This window comes from Chelon labrosus, assembly GCF_963514085.1.
Source record: "Chelon labrosus genome assembly, chromosome: 1".
NCBI classification, from domain to species: Eukaryota; Metazoa; Chordata; class Actinopteri; order Mugiliformes; family Mugilidae; genus Chelon; species Chelon labrosus.
Genome location: NC_140337.1, coordinates 27,697,738 through 27,721,761, shown reverse-complemented (window position 1 = coordinate 27,721,761; position 24,024 = coordinate 27,697,738).

The window sequence follows — 24,024 nt, the reverse complement described above, 5'->3', positions numbered from 1 at the left end:
CGCTCGGTTGATGCTACGCGGGGAGTCTGTGCAGGAGGACAGAGGCGAGGACGCTGCTTAAGACTAGCCCCAGGGAGACCCCCAGACCGTCTGATCACAGCTTCCTTCAGCAACCTACGGCGGTCATTTACTGCTGTAGAGCGACGAGTAGCTTTTTCAAGGCTCGCTGATGACGCAGCCGAAGTGACTTCAGGGCCAGGTGAGGTGGAGGTGGAGGCTGCAAGTGCAGCGTCAGGATGGACGGAAGCAACCTCCGGCAGGATGGCGAAGCGGTTGGAGATAGCCAGCGGAGGTTGTGGATGCTGACCAGCCGAGACCCTCCTGCGTCTGTGTCGCACCACTTCTGTCCAGGATGGCTGGGTCGAGGTACTGGCTCGGTTCGGCGTGGAGCTGCGAACCGGAGCATTTGGACCGTTTCCGATGTAGACCCTTGGATCAGCTTGTGGTGACTGACAGGCTGTCAGCGGCGTTGAGGCATCCAGGCCCGATGCAGCAGCCCCGGTGGTGCCCGCGGCCTCCACGCCCGGCTCCCGGTCCGATGAGAGGCCGCTCTGCTCACCTGGACGCTCCTCCGGGCAGGCAGGTGAAGTGCTAATGTGAATTGTTGCCTGCCAGGGAAGGGTGGTCGCAGAAAGAGAGACCACCGGAGACGTGGGAGAAGGAGGTGATGGTGCTGAAGGAGCGGCAAAAGTTGAGGACTGCAAATATGAGATATGTTTTGACTGGGCAGCAGCAACAGAGACAAAGCCCTCAATCAGCTGATCCCTCTTTCGGAGCTCGGACTCAAGTCGGTGGATCTCATTCTTCAACTGTGAGTAAGAAGTGTTGCAGTCCACGCATACAGCCATGACAGCTGCTATTTTCCGGGTAAGACTCAAACTTAGTTAAGTTAAAGTAATCCAGCGATCGGTGACAAAATAGCGTTAAAACCCGGTTTCACTTGGCCGAGTAGTGGCGTAAGTTAGCTAGCGTTAGCTGGCGTTGGCTAACAACATGATAGCAACAGTTCAGAAACGTTTTATCTTCATCCGTGCCACTTCAGAAGACTCACCAGTAAATTAAATTTTTAGTGTCTTTTGACACTTTCAAATTGTCTCTTTAGTGCCAGTGGAAATCCTGGCTCCACTGTCGGACAAGTAAACAATGTCTACCGCGTGATTTTCCTTGAACAAGAGTGAGTGTGATAAACTAATAGCAGATTTGTTCATGAACTGATAAACAAACCGATGTCTTCCCAGACAACAAATTACGTCTTGCCGACGTCGGGCCGCGTGTTCCTGCCCGACATAAAGTGCATCGGCGAGACGTCTTATGGAGATCGGTAGCTACTCTCCTGTGTATGTCCTACAGCAGGAGAGTGGACAGCCTGGGGATGACCCAGAGGACATTGGTGTCCTGATTGAAGGTGTGGAGGTTCTCGCTGGTTTGGGGAGCATCATGATTTCTTGTGCTCTGTTATTGGGACTGATGTACTGTTTAAACCTACGCTACCCACCGGAGCTCAAAAGCACTTTTCAAGTCCTGCAAAAGATTCTCATGAATCTGGAGAGGTTGTCATCCAAGGCACAGTTCCTAAAGAACTAGCTCATGGGATGAAGGAGCTGAAAACAGACTGGTGGAAGCCAGGTATTTTCTTACATGTCAGCAATGCAGTTTTTTTTTTGTGTGTGTTTGACTTTGAAAGTTCAAAATTAGAAGTTGCTCAGAAGGACTGTTTGTTTGAAATTGTTGGTTAAAGTCTTTTATTGCATTTTTACAAATATGTCTTTAAGTTGAATTGTTGCACGTAGAATTTTAAAACTTGAAATGAAAAAAAAAGTTGTGCACGAATCCCAAAAGATTGCTTTAGGGCTATTTTTAGTTGTCAAATTCTACATTTGTTGAATGTTAAACCTTATATGAGGTGTGCTGCTAATGATAAATTCTAAATGTATCTGTTATTTTACTCTGCTCATATCAGCTCAGCTTGATCTCATAGCTTTGACCCATCCTTCAGAAGAGTGTGGTTGCAGTATGGACTATTGATTCTCTGGTGGCATGAAGGAAGTTATTGAACAGTGGGTTGGTGCTAGTAAGTTTAGCATGGGATGGTTAAAGGGGAGAAAGCTGGGCTGAACAGGAACGCTGGCAATTGTTTTAAGAATGTTAGAGCAAAATAAAAAGATGGTTCTGCAAGCTGTCCTTTATGTGTGTTTTAGTAATTAAAATGAATGCTTACATTAGTAATGAAAACACCAGCTAAAACAAGATTGACTTGAGTATTACAGACAAAATTTACATTAGTTCATTCAACAAGATTAACATTGATATAACAGACAAAACATATACTAGTTCATATGACAAGAATGACTTTTGTTGTATGAAAGTGTTTAATTGATGTAAAGTGAACTTAAATGAATTTAATAAGACTAACTTAGTACAGACATTTTAATTTGATAAAAGCCAAATGAGATGAATGGAAAAGGTTTTTCTCCTTCTGCATGTAGCAACAAATCAACACTATCTAAGTTTAACACTTCTCCGTGTATGTGTGGCTCATATTCTTGGTGGTGTTTATCAAAGTCATGTTCTGGTCTTCTGTCTGTGTTCACGTCGTCATCATTGAGCGCGTACGTACGTGACCTGATTTTGGGGCGGTCGGTCATGCCGATGCTCGTCCGCCGCCTCCCCGACCTCCTCGTCCCGTCCCCGCCAGCTGCCGCGCCCACGCCAGCCCCCCTGTATTTTAGCTCTGCAGCCACGGGCCATATGTCCCGGCCCTCCACAGCGGTAGCAGCAGAAGTCTCCACATCATCATCACTCTGCTCATCACATTCACCATAGAACACATCACTTTTCTTTAATCCCGCTTTCTTCTTTTTCTTTGCTACCACTTTCTCTGCATGTTTAGCTCGTGGGACGATGTTCACTAGTCTAGCGTTTTCCCATTCCACATAATGTTCTTTGTTCAGTCTTGTAGTTTTGTCCAGTCCTGTCAAATCTACATATAAATGTTGTGTCTGTGTCTGTGGAGCATTACTTCCCTGATGGCTGGTGGCTGCTCCTCCTTGGGAGTAGGGTGGAGGCGCTGACGGCTGTGAGGGAGCGGGGCCGGGGATCGGAGCGGCTGCCTCCTGTACAGGATTTAGAAACACAAAAGCACTCCTCACCGTGTTAGTACCATTAGAGTCTTGTTCCTTTCTCCATCTTTTAAGATGTTCAACACCTGGGGGGTTAAACATGAACATGAATCTTGAATCACCGCTCAGATCTCTGGTTTTGGTTTTACTCTGATTGGCCCCCATGGTTTTTATGAATGGACTTGTTCCCCCTAATACTACTACTACTGCAACTACTTTTTTTAAAGGTTAGTTGTTATTTTTTATATTTTTTCTTTCAGGTATTTTCACTAAGTCAAGCTTAGAATCCTACGACCATTTTCAGCAGGGAATATCTAAAAACCGACGCCTACATCCATTTTCAATAGGTCTTCCACAACTCAGTACTGTTTATAGGCCTTCACTCTCTCATAGGTTCTTTTATAACCTCTTTTTATTTGTGCAGAAGAGATAAACTCTATTGAACCTATTTTATCGCTGACTAAAGAAACAGACTTCTCACCTTTGTTCCATCCCGTTGACCAATCCGTCCCTCCTCCTCCTTCCGTGGAATGCCTTATTCTGAATTCACAGATAAGGATTTTAGTTACGCCGTGCACGGTCTTTACATTCCCAGGTTTGGAGAAGGAAAAGGAACGGCACCAGGGATCCGGCTCCAAGGACCAAATTATGTGAGGTGAACAAAGGAATCACCACTCTTGCAATGAGGATCTCCAAGTCAGCGTTTCTTTATTCAAGCAGTGCACAGAATCTCACATCTTATGTTTTTTTACTGAGTTTTTTTCTTAGAGTGTACATGACTGCCCAGTTCCAGCTAAAAGTGCCTATTTTTATGAGAAGATGGACCCCAATTATTGACTATCTAGCCTAAGACTCTTATACCTCAAAGTTTATAGAACTAGATAAATGGACATGTTCTCTACCTTTTATACAGTGATATCTCTGGGTGACAGTCCAGACCCAATCCCAAGATGAGTTTTTGTTTACTTCTGTCATTTTAATTGACTGTTAATGTTCTTTAAAGGCAATAAAGTTAAAAAAAAAAAAAAAGAAAATAAATGGATTTGAATTAGGGCTGAAACGATTCGTCGAGTTACTCGATTAACTCGATTACAAAAATTGCTCGAGGCAAAAACTCTGCCTCGAAGCCTCGTTAAATTCCTATGACGCGCACTATACGCGCAGGGATCTGATTGTTCCACACGGACCGTTGTTTTGGAAGCACCTATGCGAAGCACACCACTAGCGCGTGATACATTGTGTATATACTGCAAAGTAGACCTGAGGGGTGTTGCACAAAACCAAGATAAGGGATTAAGCCGGGATATGTTGGTTATCCCAGCTTAATTTAGCCTCAAGTCGGTTGCATGAAAGCAGCTCAGACTTAACCCGGCCAAGTTACTATGGTGATTTATTCTCTGCAGCTAGCCTGCTCCAGACCAGGCTAACAGCCAGGCTAAGATTAATCCTGGTGATCCACCTGTATTTCCACCGTCAATCCTGTGAGGAATTAATGTGTTTTACAGCATGTCCATGGTCTTTCTAAGTTTGTTGCATCATTTTAATTATCCTGTATTAAAATATTACATATGTATATATATATATATATAGTCATTTCTCATTTCATTTAAATCTGTTGGCTGTTTGTAATTTCAATAGTCTTTTTATATTGATTTAAGTGGTAGTATTATTACTCAGGCCAAGTGTTATATTGCTATGCTAATGAAGACTGCTTGTCAAATTGCTGTCAGAGGTTTCATAAATATGTGTTTTATTGCAGTAATTGAGATTACAAAACACAGCTGATGAAGTTGCAAAGGTGTTTTCAATGAAATCTGTGACAAGGGCAATATAGTATATATTGGTCCAACTCCCATTCACCTGTTCCCTCTTCATAATGGCTTGCCCTTTTTTGGAGGATGTGCTGGATGAGGAAGATCCTCAGATGAGCATTTAGGCGTGAAAGAGTCTTCCGGGACAGGTCAGACCCGTTGGCCTTTGGAGATGACTATCTCATTGAAAGATATAGATTCTCAGGTGATGGACTAAGATATTTATGTAGGCTGCTGGGTCCAAAAATACAGCACCAGACTGCGTGAAGCCATGCTCTCACTGTACCACAGATGGTCTGTGTTACATTGAGATGGTTTGCAAGTGGGAGCTTCCTTTATTCTGTTGGGGATGCAGAAGAACCTCAATTAAGGAACCATTTGCCGCACAATAAGACGTGTTTGTCTGGTGCTGAAATCATTTAGCAACATATTCATCACCTTCCCTGGCCACAGAAGACCCCTCTACATTAAGGAGGAGTTTTACAAGACTGCAGGTAACCTCAATTTCAATGTGCAACCATTAGTTTCTAATTTGATCAGTCACAGTTGGATACTCACTATTCTTTGTTGCAGCTTTCCCTAACGTCATTGGTGCAGTGGATTGCACACATGTAAGGATCAAACGCCCCTCAGGAGAACATGAGGGAGATTACATCAACAGGAAATCCTTCCACAGCATCAATGTTCAGGTAAGACTGATTTGTGGTTATGGCCTACAGAAATTAATTCTGTGCATTTAATGACCTTAATACGTCACAACTTAACATTTCAGATGATCTGTGATGCTGACTGCCTTGTGAGCAATTTAGAGGCAAAGTGGCCTGGCTCAGTGCACGACTCCAGAGTCTTTCAGGCTAGTCCAATTTACGAGTGGCTTTCACAAGGTAAGCCACACATTTTTTTTTATTTGTACTGTAAGCACCTTGGACATTGTGTGTGTAACTCTGCTGTGTTTTCTAAATGATATCTTGTATTGTCAGGCGAATTCTCTGGTGTGCTGCTGGGAGACAAAGGATACGCCTGCGAGTCATTCCTCTTGACTCCCCTTGCAGACCCCCAAACCCCACCACAGTAGGCCTACAACCATGCACACAATAAAACAAGGGCTCGAATCGAGATGACATTCGGCCTTCTGAAATCTCGGTTTCAGTGCCTGCACTAACTGAGGGTTCCCCCGGACACGGCCTGTGACGTTATGGCTGCATGTGTAGTACTGCATAACATTGCAGGCCCCCCGAGTGGCTGTTGATGTTGACTGGGAAAATGCTCCCATCTTCCCAGACAACACTAATGGCAGACTCGTGAGGGAGCAATATATTGCAAGTTTTTTCACTTAATTTTTGGATTTAGCCTCTCTTTAGTTAATAAAAGATCTTAAATGTCACTTTTTGTTGTGTGCATTTTGCTTAGCATTGGTGGTTCTCTTTTAAATTCTACTTTACATTCATGAAAGAGGGAGGACACCACAATGTTTTCTAGTTTTTTAAAAAAACAAAAACAAATTATTGATTGATTTATTGATTTGATTGTGTTCCATGTGCAGTAGTGCTACAATATGTACCTTGTATGAAGCGGACAGCTTCTGTGGCAGGGACAGAGTCGGTTACTGTCCCTCCCTGATCCCCTCCATCACTGGCCTCCCTTTATTTAAAGTCACTTACCAGCCTGCAAAATGTTCTTATATTTAATTTTAACTTGCTGCCAGGCCCTTTTATGGCCAGACAAGTTTGTTCTTTATTAAAGATAGAAAGATAAAATAGATAAAAACGTAACATGAGAAAAATAGATTAAACACACACATTGTGGATACTTGTTTGCACTTAATCATACTCTACATTTCCTGAGTAACTTGAAAAGCAACTCCTTTAGTCCTTTTAATTGTAGCCTAATTATGACGGTTCCAATGGAGCACTGTTTATTAATTGTACAGTTTTGGACTACTTATGCATTAAGCCGGTCCGCTATTGTCTACCAGGCTTTCTCGCGTTGTTTAATTATGGCAATACTATTGCCTTTTTTCTGATTGAATCTTTCACCTCTTCGTAAAACTGCATCAGGAGCTGTTGTTCCGCGGCCGTGAAATATGACGCGCGACTTTTATCTATGTTCTCATCAGTGATTCTGTGAGCGATCGCGAGGTCTGTTTAAGTATCCCGTGAACGCGCACTTATCCCAGCTATCTTCATCTGGTTTAACATAGCCGCGCCTTTTAATCCTGGCTCGGCAAACGTGCAACCAATTAAGCCAGGATGCGCCGAGCAGGCTAAGTCAAGCCGCGCTTGCTCAATTATCCTGGATTTCTTTATTCTAGTTTTGTGCAATACCCCTCAGGTCGCTTGTGTATTACTGCCCCTCCTGGCAATCGTGGATTTATCTCACCGGCTGGATACTATTTGCAGTGAGGCTCCTAAATTTAACATGGGGGATATGAACTATGTCCGTTTAGACAAGGTCTTGTGGACATATGAACAATATGTGACTTGCCCAACCACGCAAAAAAACACCACACTTGACTTGTGTTTTGGCAATATAAAGGAAGGTTAGAAGTCTCTTCTCATGCCAAGGTTGGGGGCTTCATACCACAACATGTGCCAACATATGAACCTTGTATCAGACGTTGGGAGGGAGAATCAAAAACTGGACAGAAGCTCTGGACAGAGGACAGCATATCTTCCCTCCAGGCTTGTTTTGACTGTATTGACTGGCAATGTTTTTTCGATAGATGTGGGGACAATATTGATGAACTTTCGGACACTGTCTCGTCCTATGTCCCCTTCTGTGTGGACACCGTTATCCCAGCCAAAACTGTTGTTACTTTCCCTAACAATAAACCATGGATAACCAAAGATCTAAAAACCGTTATCAACAAGAAGAAAGAGACCTTCTTTACTGGTGACTCATATGAGAGAAAGTCAGTATCCAGAGAGGTTAGGGCTGAAATAGTCAAAGCTAAAAGTAAGTATAGGGAAAAAATAGAAAAACAACATGTAAATGACGACCTTGGGTGAGCATGGTGAGGGATCAAATCTATGGCTGCAATGAATCAGCATGGTAATGAACCCAAGCAACTGATCAGTGTTAAGTGTTGAGGATGACTGTTGGCCCGATGCTTTTAACACCTTCTTTTTACAATTTGAAAGGTCTGATTTCACTCAAGATGTCTCCAGGTTGAAGAACTTTTTGACACCATGTAGTGATATTCACATATCTCAGTTCTATTTAAGAAAACAACGAAGAGGAAAGCCTCAGGCCCTGATCTTATCTGAGGTCGCACACTACACCACTGTGCTCAACAACTCGGTGGTGTTTTTTCCCGTCTTTTTCAACTGTGTGTTGACAACTGCAAGCTCCCAACAATGTGGAAATCTTCCACAGTTATTCCTATCCCCAAAATAAATAGACCTAGGGAATTACAACATTTCTACAGAAGCCAAGAACGGCCAAGGATTTTTTTTTTTTTGTGCACTGTTATATCGTGATAACGACTTATTAATTCATTATCTCGATATAACAATGTTTGTTTTCTCGAGATAACAAATTCATTATTTCGTTATCTCGAGATAACGCATTAATTCATAATGTGCTCGTCTTGACTTCAAACTAATGCGCTGCCACAAATGGCTTCCGTAGCGCCACCGGCTGTAGCCTACCGGTAAGTTACACTTTGTTAGTTGACTGGGTTTGTTTAGGGGCTACCCGTTAGCTACGGAAGCAGTTCGTGGCAGCGCATTAGTTTGAAGTCATGACGAACACATTATGAATTAATTCTTTATCTCGAGATAACGAAGTTTGTTTTCTCGAGAATAACGAATTAATAAGTCGTTATTACAATATAACAGTGTATTAAAAAAAAAAAAAAATCCATGCCCGTTCTCGGCTTCCGTAGATTTCAGACCTGTGGCGTTTACTTCTCTTGTCGTAAAAAACCTGGAGATAATCCTAAAAGAAGAGGTTCTCAGCTTGGTCAAGGGCAAACTCAACCCACTTCAATTTGCTATCAAAGGAATAAAGGAGGGGATGATGCTAAACTTTTTATCTTGGACAAAATTCACAAGCATCTAGAGAAATCCAAATCTCATGCCAGGCTTTTATTTGCTGACTTCTCATCAGCTTTTAACAAAATGCAGCCTTACATGTAGATTGAGAGGCGTGCTTCTCATTTTAATCTGCCCGACCAGCTTTTAGCCTTGTTCTTAAACTTCCTGACTGATAGGACACAGCAGGTTTCAGTAAATGGGGTTATTTCTAAAACCCAAGTCTCCAACACAGGTTCCCCACAAGGTTGTGTACTTTCCCCGCTGCTGTTCATTTTATACACAGATAGCTGCAGGTCTCTTAAAGAGGACAGTTTTCTTGTTAAATTCTCTGATGATACTGCTCTGCTGTCACTCCTCCATGGTGCAGAGCCAGACCACAGACGTGCACTTCCTGATTTTGTAAAGTGGTGTGAGGACAGCCTTCTCGACCTCAATGTCCTTAAAACTAAAGAACTCATCATTGATTTTAGAAAAGAAGTGACAAATACCTCAGTATGCAGGATTCATGGTGAGGATGTGGAGATTGTAAATTTTTATAAATATCTGGGTACGTCTTTTGATTCTCAGCTGAAGTTTGAAATTAACTCTGAATCAGTGGTCAAACGGGCCCAGCAGAGAGTCCATTTATTGCCAGGATTAAGTCCTTCGATGTCTCCAGATCTATAATGTGCACTGTGTATTTATATTGAGAGCCTTCTTACCTTTTCTTTCACTTGTTGGTTTGGTAATATAACAGTGAAGGACTGAAACTGTTTAAATAATATTGTGAAAGTCTGCTCCAAAATTATTGGAATCCAATTGTGCCACCTGAATTCTCTTTGGGAGAAACGTGTCCTCCAAAAAGCAAAAAGTCTGATGTTCTTGGAGATGAATTTGTTCTTATGCCATCAGGTCATGGGCGGACTGGCGTACGGGGACACCGGGAATTTCCCCGGTGTGCCGGTGGGCCGGGCCATGGGAAACAGAAAAATAAAGGGGGAATAAAGTCTATCGCAACGGCCAACAGCGTTGTGGTCCGCTGGGGGGCTGGATCAGGCGACTATTTTTTTTTTTTTTTTAATAAAGCTTTATTAACAACAAGAGTATACACAGGACTGAATACAGTTAGATAAAGTACGTGTATACAACATTAATACACAATCAAACCATCATAGATACGCCAGGGGGTAACATCAAGACAGAAAAAACATAAACTTAAATAAATATTTTGTAAAGCTTACAAAGATCATACGTTTTAACAGCTTTTTTATTCTCACAATCACAGAGGGAGGAGATATATTGACCAACATATGCAGACAGTTCCAAGAAGTTTGGCTTCTTACCAGAAAATTTAGACTTATGTATATAAAATTTTGATAAAATAATTAACAAATTAATCATATAAAACTGAGAATTTAGTTTTTTATCATATTCAGTATAGCCAAACAAAACATTTTTCCAGCATAAATTAAACTGGGGATGAATATGATCACTGATAAAGCGTGCTAGTCTGCTCCAAAGTTAAATGAACCAAGGTTTCGTTGACAGAGACACAGTGGGTACAGTTCACATCAATGTCCTTCTTAAGCCTTTGTATATAATGATTAGTTGGGTAAAAATCTATGAAGCATTTTAAATGAAATCTCTTTGACCGTGTTGGTTAAAAAAAACTTATTAGGTAGTTGCCAGACTCTTTCCCAACTAATATTTCCAACAAATGTGGACCAGTAGGATAAAGCAGAGGGTGAACTTACAATATCTTGTTGAAATAGTTGACGAATAAACTTGTTTTTACTTTTATTATTACCCGTAAAACAAGCTTTCCCCATTACTGTTTCAGTAATGTTTAAAGATATGGGCAAGTTTTACATTAACATTTTTGAAAAGGGAAATAATACCCGAGGGCACAGCATCAAAAACAATAGAGAAATCTTTAGGTGTAACAGGGATTCCATACCGTTGCATAAATTCAGCATAACTGTAAAGACGCCCATGTTGGTCAAACAACTGACTCAGTAAAAGTATATTGTTATCAAACCATTGTTGGAGAAAAATAGATTTGTTATTGTGCAAGAGATATCTGTTATTCCAGATAAAGAACCTATGCGGAGTAAAGTTATGCTTGTATATTAAACACCATGCTAGCAGCTTTTGTTTGTGGAATGAGGAAAGTTTGAGGGGAAGTTTGTCAGCATTGTAAGTGCAAAGCAACAAGAACTGGAGCCCGCCAACTGAAGAAAAAACATAATGGGGAATAAAGTTCCATAAAGATGTTGGAAACTTGAGGTAGCGCTTAATCCAATTAATTTTGAAGGTGTAATTTAGGGAAGTGAAGTCCAAGAGATTAAGACCGCCTTTACTATATTCAGTCATTAATACAGATTTTCTAAGATAGTGAGTCCGGTTTTTCCAAACAAAGTCAAATAGATCGGGCGACTATTGTTGTGATAGACTATACCTGTGTTCACGTATCACTACCTATGCTGATAGCCAATCACATTTCGTCCATGTGGGTAAGCCCCGCCCATTTCCTCAGGCTGTTGCAGCTGTCACTTGTCAATCACACTGCGCTAACGGTTCAAGACAGCTTTGGTGGATTGAAAGTCAGTGGTGTCTATTTTTAAATAACATTTTAAATGAAATGGTCTCATTGTTGTTATTATGTTGCCGTAAACGGCCCTTTGTCTGACTCTGACCGGCCCAAGTAAAGCTTGTTCTCTACAGATCATCCGGACAGAGTTTTTGTTTTGTTTTTTGCGTGGTGTCCTAAGTTAGCATGCTAATGCTAATACCGTGTTAAACATGCTGCTGTTATTTGGCTAACGGTCACTGTCAGTGTGTCTGTATGTTAGCATGTATGCTAACAGACTGGTGTTTAGCTGCAGTGATGTTGTCATTTATAGTAGTTTTCTGTTAGCCGTGTGTGCTACAGTAGGCTAACAGATTTAGCCCGTTGTCTGCTAACTGGTTACAAAGACGTAGTAACGCTGCTAACTGCTACAGAGCTACTACGTCTCTGTGTCAGAGTCTCCGTTAACATATTTTAGTATTTAGTTCTCTAATACTTTTATTGGTCAACCGTATGAACTTCAGAGCGCCGCGCTGCTGTACCGATACGCTGAGCGGTTGTCAAGGCAACAATGAGACTCTGACAAGTTTGTCAATAAAGTTGGGAGGAGGAGCTAAATGACGTAGCTGTCTGACGCACGTGAAACACCTGCGGGTCAGTTGTGATAGATCTAAATATTATCTACCCTGATACAGTTATGGGCCTTGAGTTTGACATGTGTGGTTTATGAATGATCATTTATTTAATATACAGTAGAATTAGACAATATAAATATTATATATGGTCATTTAAAAAAACAAATCATCTAATAGATTAACAGTTAATAAATAAACTTGTTTATATTTTAGTTCATTGGTACAGATTTCATTAAAGATTTAATTAACTGCACTTTATAAGAGAATGTGTTTATTGTTAATAAAACATTTCAAGCTTTAAGTATGACTAACTGCTTTCTTGATCATCCCTTTACTAAAAACACCAGCACTAAATAAAACATACTAATGCTGCAGGCGCAGGATTGAGTTCAGTCTATTGACACGGCCCTCCAAGATATTTACGGTTTCTCATGTGGCCCCTTGAGAAAAATAATTGCCCTCCCCTGGTCTAGACATTCAGTGTCATTCAGTTCTAACAGCCTGGCAAATTACTCGGCCAGATTTGATTGTATCAACGACCTGTTTGCATTAAAATCACTACGTGGTGTAAAATCACTATAGACTACTGCTGTCATTATTTTACTGTAGGCTACTTAAGGGTTCAGGTTAATGATTACTATATGATTATGGTCCAAAACAACATCAAATGCAGTTTTTTTCATCAAGGTACATGAAACTTGTATTGCTGGCTGGCTGGCTCATCACGCCGCGCATGAAGTGGGCCGGTCTGTCAATGACTCCCGGGCCACTTCCCTCCCCCAGTCCGCCCCTGCATCAGGTCGCCGTTACTTGCAGCCTCCCAGAAAGACAAACCGTTATGCAAGATCATTTATTCCTTCAGCTATTACGCTGATAAATACTGAGCTGAGGAAATAATTACTGACTGATCTGTTCTTGGCACAATGCACTTTAGGTAGTACGGACATGTGCTGTTCATCTAACATTTATATTCTGCTTCTGATGTTTTTAACTTATTAATTGTACTTGGACCCAGACCATATCATGCTACTCCTGCTATGTGCTATTGATGTGTGAATGGTTGTATGTTTAGATGGTGGACTGTAGAAACTGAATTATACCTTTGAGGATTAATAAAGCTTTCTGTATTCTATAGAAGTATTATAGATTTATATAGACGTAGTGGAGACACCTGTTTAAAGATGTTTAGAAATGGATTTGAATTGATTTAACCCTGACCTAAGATTTATCTACAACCTTCTTTCTTAATTATTCTTTAACCTTAAACCATCTTATTCCATCCTCCCTGTCAGTATCACAAAGACATCATTGAAACTCTGTGGTGTTTAAACTCTGTCTACTTTTATTAATTATTCAAGGAAACTTTATTAGAAGCACAAAAAACAAAACAGCAACGAAGAATGTAGAAGAAAAAACCTTGAGATGCCCACGTTGAGACTAACATAAAGTCCATCCATATGTTTTAATGGAAGAATAAACTGGTTATATTGAAGAAAACTCTTTACATCAATCAATATGTCCACATGATTAGATAAATTCAAGGCTCCAGGGAAACCTGTTCCCTGTTGTTGCTTAGGCTACGGCAGCGGCGGACTGATATTATCTCCGGGCTAGTGAGACTACAGAGGAAGACAGTTCCGGTTTCGCTGACAATCACGCGAGATTATTTAGCTGCTGTCAGCCCATCTGTAACTTTTATTGCCACAATTTCGGAAAGCACACTGAAGCACCATGTTTATAACCTATTTTTTACTGTCTATGTTTATAACGCGGCTACTACTAGCTGTCACGACTGTAGGGCGCTTCTGTTTTCGTTTTGACGCACTACTACTGACACGCAAAGTAAAATTCCGCTGCTGCTGAGAAACTAGTCCCTCAAAATGTTTTATCATTGAAAATGCAAGGTTGGTTTAATTTCTAAAATGATTCTACCAACACTGACATGTACATCGATAGTCCGACGTTATAATACATTTGTCTCGGGTGTTCTGCGGAGCAGTTATAGCTGTTTTTAGTGACAGGCTGGATGTTACCGTTGACGCACGCTAGCTCAACACCAGTTTAGCAACAGTGATTTGTGCAAATATAAGGAATTGATCAAATGTGCTGAAAACGGTCTCCACCGACCTATATCACACCGGCTCAGTTGTAAATGAGGCCCTATGTCCAAAATTCTGGAGTTTTCCTTTAACGAGCGCGCGCCCGCGGAGAGAATCCTCAGGCAAACTTGACAGTGAGGTAAGTAATTCACATATCTGTTGATAAATTTATTTTGCTCAGTAGTTTAAGTGATAAATAATAGTTTGTGAGAAATATCTGAGTCGTTTTGGTGAGTTTTATTTTGTTGCTGTCGACTCTGAGTGAGGTGTGTTTCTTGGTTATCTCATACCTGCCAACTTTTCAAAAAACCTTGGAGTGAGATTTTGTCGTGGGTGACCAAAATTATGCCGTGCACGCAGTCACACAAATTGGTGGCTCAGATATAAGATAATTGGAATTAATTTGATGTTGTACCCATGTTGTACCCTGCATTCTGGTGGTTTGTGGGGAGGTCCAAAGCTGTTGATAGGGGCAGCCCACCGAAGATGGACAATATTGGTTACATTCTGTGAAGCAGACATAGCTGAAGGTCCACCCCCAGGAGATTTTGGATTAAGTAGATGTGGTTTCCAGCATTCTAGTGGATTTTTGGGCGGTCTGCTAAAGATGTGCAATACCTGAACTTATTCTGATTCATGTTCGGCATCATGACTTGTAGGTCTTAGTCTGTAAACTTGAGCTGAACATTCAACCAGAAAACTATCGGTGTGCCTAAATGACAATAAAACCTTATTCATAGATCAGTGTTTAAGATTTGACCTAGGTAGGTTGATTGATATTTTAATTAAAATGGTATTAAACTAATTCTTAACTAAAACCTAACCTATGTTGTGAATAATTGTATTCTTAAGAGCACTTAATGATTTATGTTCAGCCAAAAACGACACAAGATTAGTTAGGGAGGGACATTATTCTTCATTCAAAGTCTCCCACCACATGGTCCATCAGAGACAAATAAAGTGCAACAAATAAAGTGCAACAAATAAAATGCTTAAACAGTACAACTTTTTCAAGCAATAAAACAGATGAATGCATTACAAAAATAGCTAAATGAGGCATAATCAGTATCAGATGCAGATCAGAAGCTGGGTAAAGTCCTTGTCTATGATCTGTGTGCATGGTTATACTGGCCTAGTCTCAGCTCAGATTCTCTTCTTTATCAGACTTCTCAAAGTAGTTTCTGGTTTCTCCTAGAGGTGGGCGGATCGATCCAAATATCGATAATATCGATACCAACGTTGGTATCGAGATTGATCGATACCAATGTAATGAGATCGATACTTAAGTTTCAGTTTCTCTCGTTTCATTAAAGAAGCGACCCGACTCTGTTTGTCTCAATGCCGCTGCTGTCACAGAGCAGATCAGGCTCGTTTTGCTCCTCCTCCCCCTCGCGTGTGTTTGTTGTACTGTCACGTGACTCCGCAGCGCCAGGTGACCGAACACCGCCCACCGCTACCAGCCAGGCTCGGCCAGCAGCAACGTATTACACACAAGAGAGAAAGAATAGGGCTGTTTGGTTAAATTTTCGGGCCGAAAATGAAACGATAGCAAGTTGTGCTATTTGTAAAAACGTGGTAAGATACAGTGGTAACACAACAAACTTGTAAAAGCATATAGAAATTTTTAAAATCCCCGCCCACTTGGCCCCTACAGATCGCTGATATGACGAAAAAAAGTGCACTGAAGGGGAGAAATGTTGTCTTATTTTTGTATTGTATTGTGCTTCCTAAACACGTCCTTACATTATTTATAATATTTGTTGTGGAGTGATAATTTTCTACACTTTGTTTATTTAAGAAAAGAAAATCCAGAAAGAAGTTCAATGAAGGGAGAGATTAAGTTTTTATTGTAGTTTCTGAACATGCCTGAAAAATAATTTGTTTTTATTTGTCCTCAAGTGATCATTTTGTTTCTGAACAAAAACTTTTATTGTGATAAAGTATTTTCTATTTACTTAAAAACCAAATTCTGTACTGAACTTTAATTGATTAATAATCCAAAAGGCATATCACGAAAACACTTAAAATGTCATGAGAATTAATTCAGATTTAGATTGATTCAGATTGATGGCGCATCCACCTTAATTTTTAAAAAGTATCGATATCAGTATCGGTATCGGCGATACTGGCCCAGTATTTACTTGGTATCGGATCGATACCAAATCTAGCGGTATCGCACACCTCTAGTTTCTCCTGCTGTCTTGGTGGTCTCTGTATCTCTTCTTCTGTCTACTTCGGGGTGCAGGCATAGATAGTACAGGGGTGCACTGCAGGTGTAGCGCAGCGCAAAGGTTCAGGGGCGCTCATCAGCGCCATCTACCGTCGTGGAGTTTGAAAAGGAACGGAAGCGTCTCGGACCAAGATCGGATTTTTTTTTTTTTGGCGTGAGAAATTGGATGTGTGGCGTGAGTGCGTGTGAAAACAGGCAAAACCGTGTGTCACACGGCGAAAGCGTGAGAGTTGGCAGCTCTGGTTATCTGCATGGTTTGAAAAAATGATTTACCAGTGGAGTTTACAGACTTTTTTTTGTATTTCACATTTAACTCGGTGAATGAAGGGTTTAATTCAACTAATCACAGTCATTGCATGTGCATTTTCTTTTTCTGTAATATCACCATTTCATTTTTTAATTCACAATTATTTAAGTGGAATATTGTTCGTATCATTGTTTTCTGCTCTCTGGTACTTTGCAATAAGGCAGACTAACAGTCGTCATATTTCAGTGTATGTAGATAAAATATACATTAATAATAGTAATAACTTTAAAATGTCTTTTCTTTTTATCAGTAATACGTCACAAAATAAAGCCACATCCCCATGCTCTGAGATTTCCTTGCACCTCCTCAACAATACATGGTAAGTTCATATTTTTGTGCTATTATTGTTGATCTGTTATCTAGTTTGCATTATACACAAGTTTAATCCACCTGACCCAATACATTAATGTTAAGCTTTACAGCTGTCCCAAAAATGTGTTATATAGTGATGACCAGTTGTTCCTCTCTTCACTAATAATGATATGATACAGTGATAAAATAGCTAATAATTCCTGGAACGTCCTTTCTCTGATGCATATTGTGCTGTGACAGTGCAAGCCATGAGTGCGTTGTTCGTGTTTTTCCGGATCGACAAGAAATTCCTGCGCACATCGACCGTACCACTGCTATCTACGTTCTTTTCTGAGCTAGACTGGTACGCTCTCTTTCGATGCAAAGGTGGGGTGGCTGGCCCCATCACCACAAAAATATCTATACACACGGTAGGCAAAAGTCCTAGATGTTTTTACCTAATTTTACCTAAATCATATGGTGAACTTCTTGATCAGAGTGAAAAAACAGTGTGTGTGGTTGCCTCATTCTGTGTCTGATTTGGTTGAGATCTTGTATAGATGAGTACTTGCCTTTTGGTCCCCTGAGACCTAAGTATTGTCTACTACAGTTCTTTTTTTCAAACTGCTGCCTAAAAAGCTATAAATATTCTCATAATGGATTCCCTTTCCCCCCCCCCCCCCAGGATGACACAATACATTCAAGACGAGCATGCATCCTCAAGTGCATCTACCTGAACGAAGACCATGAGAAACATGTGAAGGAATACATGGTGAGTTACATTCACTAGGTGTGACAAAGACGTAGACTTACAGCACATATTTCATACATTTACTTACGTGATATGTAATTCACTGCATTTCATTTAATTCATTTCACTTTTTACTATTTGTAATTGGTGCATCTGTGTTATTCTCGTACATCGCCAATTGTACTGATTCATTTGTGCTTTTATTCGAAAACTTCAAAAATGTTTTTATAATATTATGATCAGCAATCGGCATATTTACCGTTTTTTGGACCCAGTCTCCTGCCACCCATAGCTGGACTCAAACAAATCAAAAAGCGTACTGTGATGGGAGTGTATGTCACACAGCAGGAGAGTGGACAGCCTGGGGATGACCCAGAGGACATTGGTGTCCTGATTGAAGGTGTGGAGGTTCTCGCTGGTTTGGGGAGCATCATGATTGCTTGTGCTCTGTTATTCGGACTGATATACTGTTTAAACCTACGCTACCCGCCGGAGCTCAAATGCACTTTTCAAGTCCTGCAAAAGATTCTCATGAATCTGGAGAGGTTGTCATCCAAGGCACAGTTCCTAAAGAACTAGCTCATGGGATGAAGGAGCTGAAAACAGACTGGTGGAAGCCAGGTATTTTTTTACATGTCAGCAATGCAGTTTTTTTTTTGTGTGTGTTTGACTTTGAAAGTTCAAAATTAGAAGTTGTTCAGAAGGACTGTTTGTTTGAAATTGTTGGTTAAAGTCTTTTATTGCATTTTTACAAATATGTCTTTAAGTTGAATTGTTGCACGTAGAATTTTAAAACTTGAAATGAAAAAAAAGTTGTGCACAAATCCCAAAAGATTGCTTTAGGGCTATTTTTAGTTGTCAAATTCTACATTTGTTGAATGTTAAACCTTATATGAGGTGTGCTGCTAATGATAAATTCTAAATGTATCTGTTATTTTACTCTGCTCATATCAGCTCAGCTTGATCTCATAGCTTTGACCCATCCTTCAGAAGAGTGTGGTTGCAGTATGGACTATTGATTCTCTGGTGGCATGAAGGAAGTTATTGAACAGTGGGTTGGTGCTAGTAAGTTTAGCATGGGATGGTTAAAGGGGAGAAAGCTGGGCTGAACAGGAATGCTGGCAATTGTTTTAAGAATGTTAGAGCAAAATAAAAAGATGGTTCTGCAAGCTGTCCTTTATGTGTGTTTTAGTAATTAAAATGAATGCTTACATTAGCAATGAAAACACTAGCTAAAACAAGATTGACTTGAGTGTTACAGACAAAATTTACATTAGTTCATTCAACAAGATTAACTTTGATATAACTGACAAAACATATACTAGTTCATATAACAAGAATGACTTTTGTTGTATGAAAGTGTTTAATTGATGTAAAGTGAACTTAAATGAATTTAATAAGACTAACTTAGTACAGACATTTTAATTTGATAAAAGCCAAATGAGTTGAATGTAAAAGGTTTTTCTCCTTCTGCATGTAGCAACAAATCAACACCATCTAAGTTTAACACTTCTCCGTGTATGTGTGGCTCATATTCTTGGTGGTGTTTGTCAAAGTCATGTTCTGGTCTTCTGTCTGTGTTCACGTCATCGTCATTGAGCGCGTACGTACGTGACCTGATTTTGAGGCGGTCAGTCATGCCGACACTTGTCCGCCGCCTCCCCGACCTCCTCGTCCCGTCCCACGCCAGCCGCCGCGTCCGCGCCAGCCGCCGCGCCCACGCCAGCCCCCCTGTATTTTAGCTCTGCAGCCACGGGCCATATGTCCCGGCCCTCCACAGCGGTAGCAGCAGAAGTCTCCTCCTTCACTGTAAAAAGTCTCAGCAGAGGAAAAGGAACAAACATCATCATCACTCTGCTCATCACATTCACCATAGAACACATCACTTTTCTTTAATCCTGCTTTTTTTCTCACCGTGTTAGTACCATCAAAGTCTTGTTCCTTTCTCCATCTTTTAAGATGTTCAACACTTGGGGGGTTAAACATGAACATGAATCTTGAATCACCGCTCAGATCTCTGGTTTTGTTTTTACTCTGATTGGCCCCCATGGTTTTTATGAATGGATTTGCTCCTCCTACAACCACTTTTTTAAAGATTTGTTTTTATTTTTTTCATGTTTTCTTTCAGGTATTTTCACTAAGTCAAGCAATATCTATCTAAAAACCGACGCCTACGTCCATTTTCAATAGGTCTTCCACAACTCAGTACTGTTTATAGGCCTTCACTCTCTCATAGGTTATTTTATAACCTCTTTTTATTGCTGTGAAGAGATAAACTCTATTGAACCTATTTTATGGCTGACTAAAGAAACGGACTTCTCACCTTTGTTCGATCCCATTGACCAATCCGTCCCTCCTCCTCCTTCCGTGGAATGACTTCTTCTGAATTCACAGATAAGGATTATAGTTACGCTGTGCACGGTCTTTACATTCCCAGGTTTGGAGATGGAAAAGGAACGCCGCCACATCCCTCTTATTCCTTCCCTCTTCTCATCTCCCTTACACACCTTCACAATACTCCCAACTAACTTTTTGCAGTTATCAACTTGCAACACTCCCTAAAAACCGTATTTCTTTCTCCATCTTTTAAGATGTTCAGCACTTGGGGGGTTAAACATGAACATGAATCTTGAATCACCGCTCAGATCTCTGGTTTTGTTTTTACTCTGATTGGCCCCCATGGTTTTTATGAATGGATTTGTTCCTCCTACAACTACTTTTTTAAAGATTAGTTTTATTTTTTTATATTTTTTCTTTCAGGTATTTTCAGTAAGTCAAGCTTAAAATCCTACGACCATTTTCAGCAGGGAATATCTAAGAACCGACGCCTACGTCCATTTTCAATAGGTCTTCCACAACTCAGTACTGTTTATAGGCCTTCACTCTCTCATAGGTTCTTTTATAACCTCTTTTTATTGCTGAGAAGAGATGAACTCTATTGAACCTATTTTATTGCTGAATAAACAGACTTCTCTCCTTTGTTCGATCCCGTTGACCAACCCGTCCCTCCTCCTCCTTCCGTGGAAAGCCTTATTCTGAATTCACAGATAAAGATTTTAGTTACGCCGTGCACGGTCTTTACATTCCTAGGTTTGGAGAAGGAAAAGGAACGGCACCAGGGATCCGGCTCCAAGGACCAAATTATGTGAGGTGAACAAAGGAATCACCACTCTTGTAATGAGGATCTCCAAGTCAGCGTTTCTTTATTCAAGCAGTGCACAGAATCTCACACAACACAATGTTATAGGAGAGGAGCTCCCCGAACAGAACAATGAAACAGTATTTATACACAATGGTAGATTATCTTCAGTACACATCATACTGCCTATCATCAAACATGTTATCTATTCTCCAGAAGGAGGGAGTATCTTCCATTGAGATGGCACCAAGGCCTCAGGCCTCCTGAACTCTCCTTGAACTAACAGGTTTTCTACAAAACAAGGCATTTAATGGTGCATGAATAGAACCTGTTTACTAAACCTAGTAACTAAACCCAAGATTTTTCTATCATTGATTAAACCAATAAATTGTTGAGTCATCACTTGTCTTTTCTAACTTACAACCATTTAAACCCAACGATTCATCTAAAATACCCTCCTTTAGTTATTCCATCAGTCAGTCGTCCTGATGAGGTTCTAATTTTTATGGAACTAAACCTCTGTCTCTGTGTTAAATCCCACCAAGAAACCAGAAAGCGCTGTAATTTACACAGCTTTGTATGCGGTCCCTGAACCTCACATCATTAGAAATCATGAACTGAGACTCAGACTTTCCCTGTTTAGGTATGAAGTACACTAACCTTCCTAACATGGAGCTCAGAGGCCGTTTTCTCATCATTAAAATAAGAAATAAGAAACAAATCTGACATGTAATATGACTAGAGCTGCTTGCAGGTATGGAGACTCAATCATATTAGTCCTTTTTCAATAACAGTGAATAAATATGTACAAGACTTTTTTAAACCTTTTAAAGTTTTTCCATTTTTTCTTGTAAATGAAACTGAATCCCAGCTGGGTGTAAAACCTTAAATGAATTCATGATTATTATCACGCACCTTCAACGTGACTAACCAAACTGACCAAGCTGTGTCAGTCTGGCCTGATTCAATTAGAAATTAGACTATTACATTGTACAACATAAAGTCCATCCATATGTTTTAATGGAAGAATAAACTGGTTATATTGAAGAAAACTCTTTACATCAATCAATATGTCCACATGATTAGATAAATTCAAGGCTCCAGGGAAAAACAAATCAACTCCAATACAACGATAGAACAAACAAATGCAAATAAGTTTTATATCAAAGTCAAAATCCTTGACTTTTATTCCTACTCACTAATTTAATTAGAACTAATAAAAGTTCAGCACAAATGACAAAACAGCAGCTTTATTCATCATGTGAAGCTTCAGCTTGAGACTAAAAGACACATTTTAACCAACTGTCCCTGAAGTGACTTCTGTCTATTTGACTTTAATCAACTCAGCAGTGGATCCACAACCAAGTAACCAAAGTCCAGCATAGAGAGGCTGAGTGAATGTGGTCTGGACTCTGTGGAGGAGAGTCATGGTTTCAGAGACGCTGTAGAAAGACAGAATACCTGCTCTGTGATCCAGGTACACTCCGACTCTGGAGGAACTAGGACCTGAGACGTCAGCTGAGACTGTGTTGTAGAAAAATAAATAACTGTTTGCGTAACAACATAATGACCAAGACTTGTAATTGAATCCAAATAAACATTCATATGTGCTCCATGCTCTGCTGATATTCTTGTATGTGACTGCTACACCAACTTCTCCTCTCCTCTCCACCTCCCAGTAACAACGTCCAGTCAGACTCTCTCTACTCAGGACCTGCCTCCAATCAGTGAATCTGTCTGGATGATCACAATAAGACTGTTGTTGTTTCATTCTTGTTACTTTTCTGTTCCCCTCAGATAATAACAGCTCTGTGTGTGCTGTGTTTGGATCCAGTGTGATTTCACGTGAATATTTCAAAAATTCATCTCTGGTCTTTGGCTCTGGTTGTGACAGTAAAACATCCACTTCAGTCACTGTCAGTGACTCCACCAGCTTGTGTTTCTTTAATGGAGCTACATCATAGTGAGGTTGGAGGTGTTTCTCACAGTAAGAGGCGAGACAGACCAGACAGGACTTGAAGGCTTTCAGCTTCCTCCCAGTGCAGACATCACAGGCCACATCATCAGGCCCAGCATAGCAGTGATCAGCTGGATCAGCTTGGAGTCCAGCCTTCTTCAGCTGCTCCACTAACTCTGCTAACATGGTGTTTTTCTCCAGGACAGGCCTTGGTATGAAAGTCTTCCTGCACTGAGGACAGCTATAGATTCCCTTCTGGTCTTCTTCATCCCAGTGGCATTTAATGCAGTTCATGCAGTAGTTGTGTCCACAGTGTATAGACACAGGATTCTTCAGTAGATCCAGACAGATGGAACAACAGAAGGATTTTCTGTCCAGCTGAACTCCTTTCTGCTCCATTTCACCTCTGTGTCGACGACTGTGTGAGTTTCTGTTTGCTAGAAGTCAAACTAGTCTGAGCTCTGATCAGAACAACATGTGATTCTACAGTGAATGGAGCCTGTCAGCTCTCACACTTCACCACATGCTGGTTACACCCATCTTCAATGTAGAGATCTAAAGGGGAACAAGGAAACATGAGGAAATATGAGTGGAGCTGCTCCAGGAAGAGAGAGTGGTTATCAGACGTTGACTAATTCCAGGAAGAGAAACAGTTTGAAACTTTTTACAGCAGAGCACATTTAAAAACGTTGGTCAGCTAAATGTTTAGGTGGTAAAATGAGCTAAAACACAGTTTGATGACTGTTGGGACCTGAACCTAGTGGTGAGCTATGGAAGCTCACCATGCATAACCAAGTTAACCACATGTTTGTATTCGTGTTGGAAACAAAGGGAAGCACTGGAAACCTCAAGTCCCACAATCCTCCAGGTGTGAAAACTGACCCAGCAGTTCACTGGCTGACAGTAGCATGTGAGGTCATCAGGTCATATAAAATGCGCTGTTTGGCCTGTGTTCTTTCTCTTACTCCCTCCCCCACTTCAACTCCACACCTCCACATGGAGACCCCCAGCTGCTCGGCTGCAGCTGGCTGCCAGGTAGTCTGCTAAGAAAGAGCAACTACTCCAGGCCTGTTCTCCTTACAGCAGCTAAGAGAGATCCT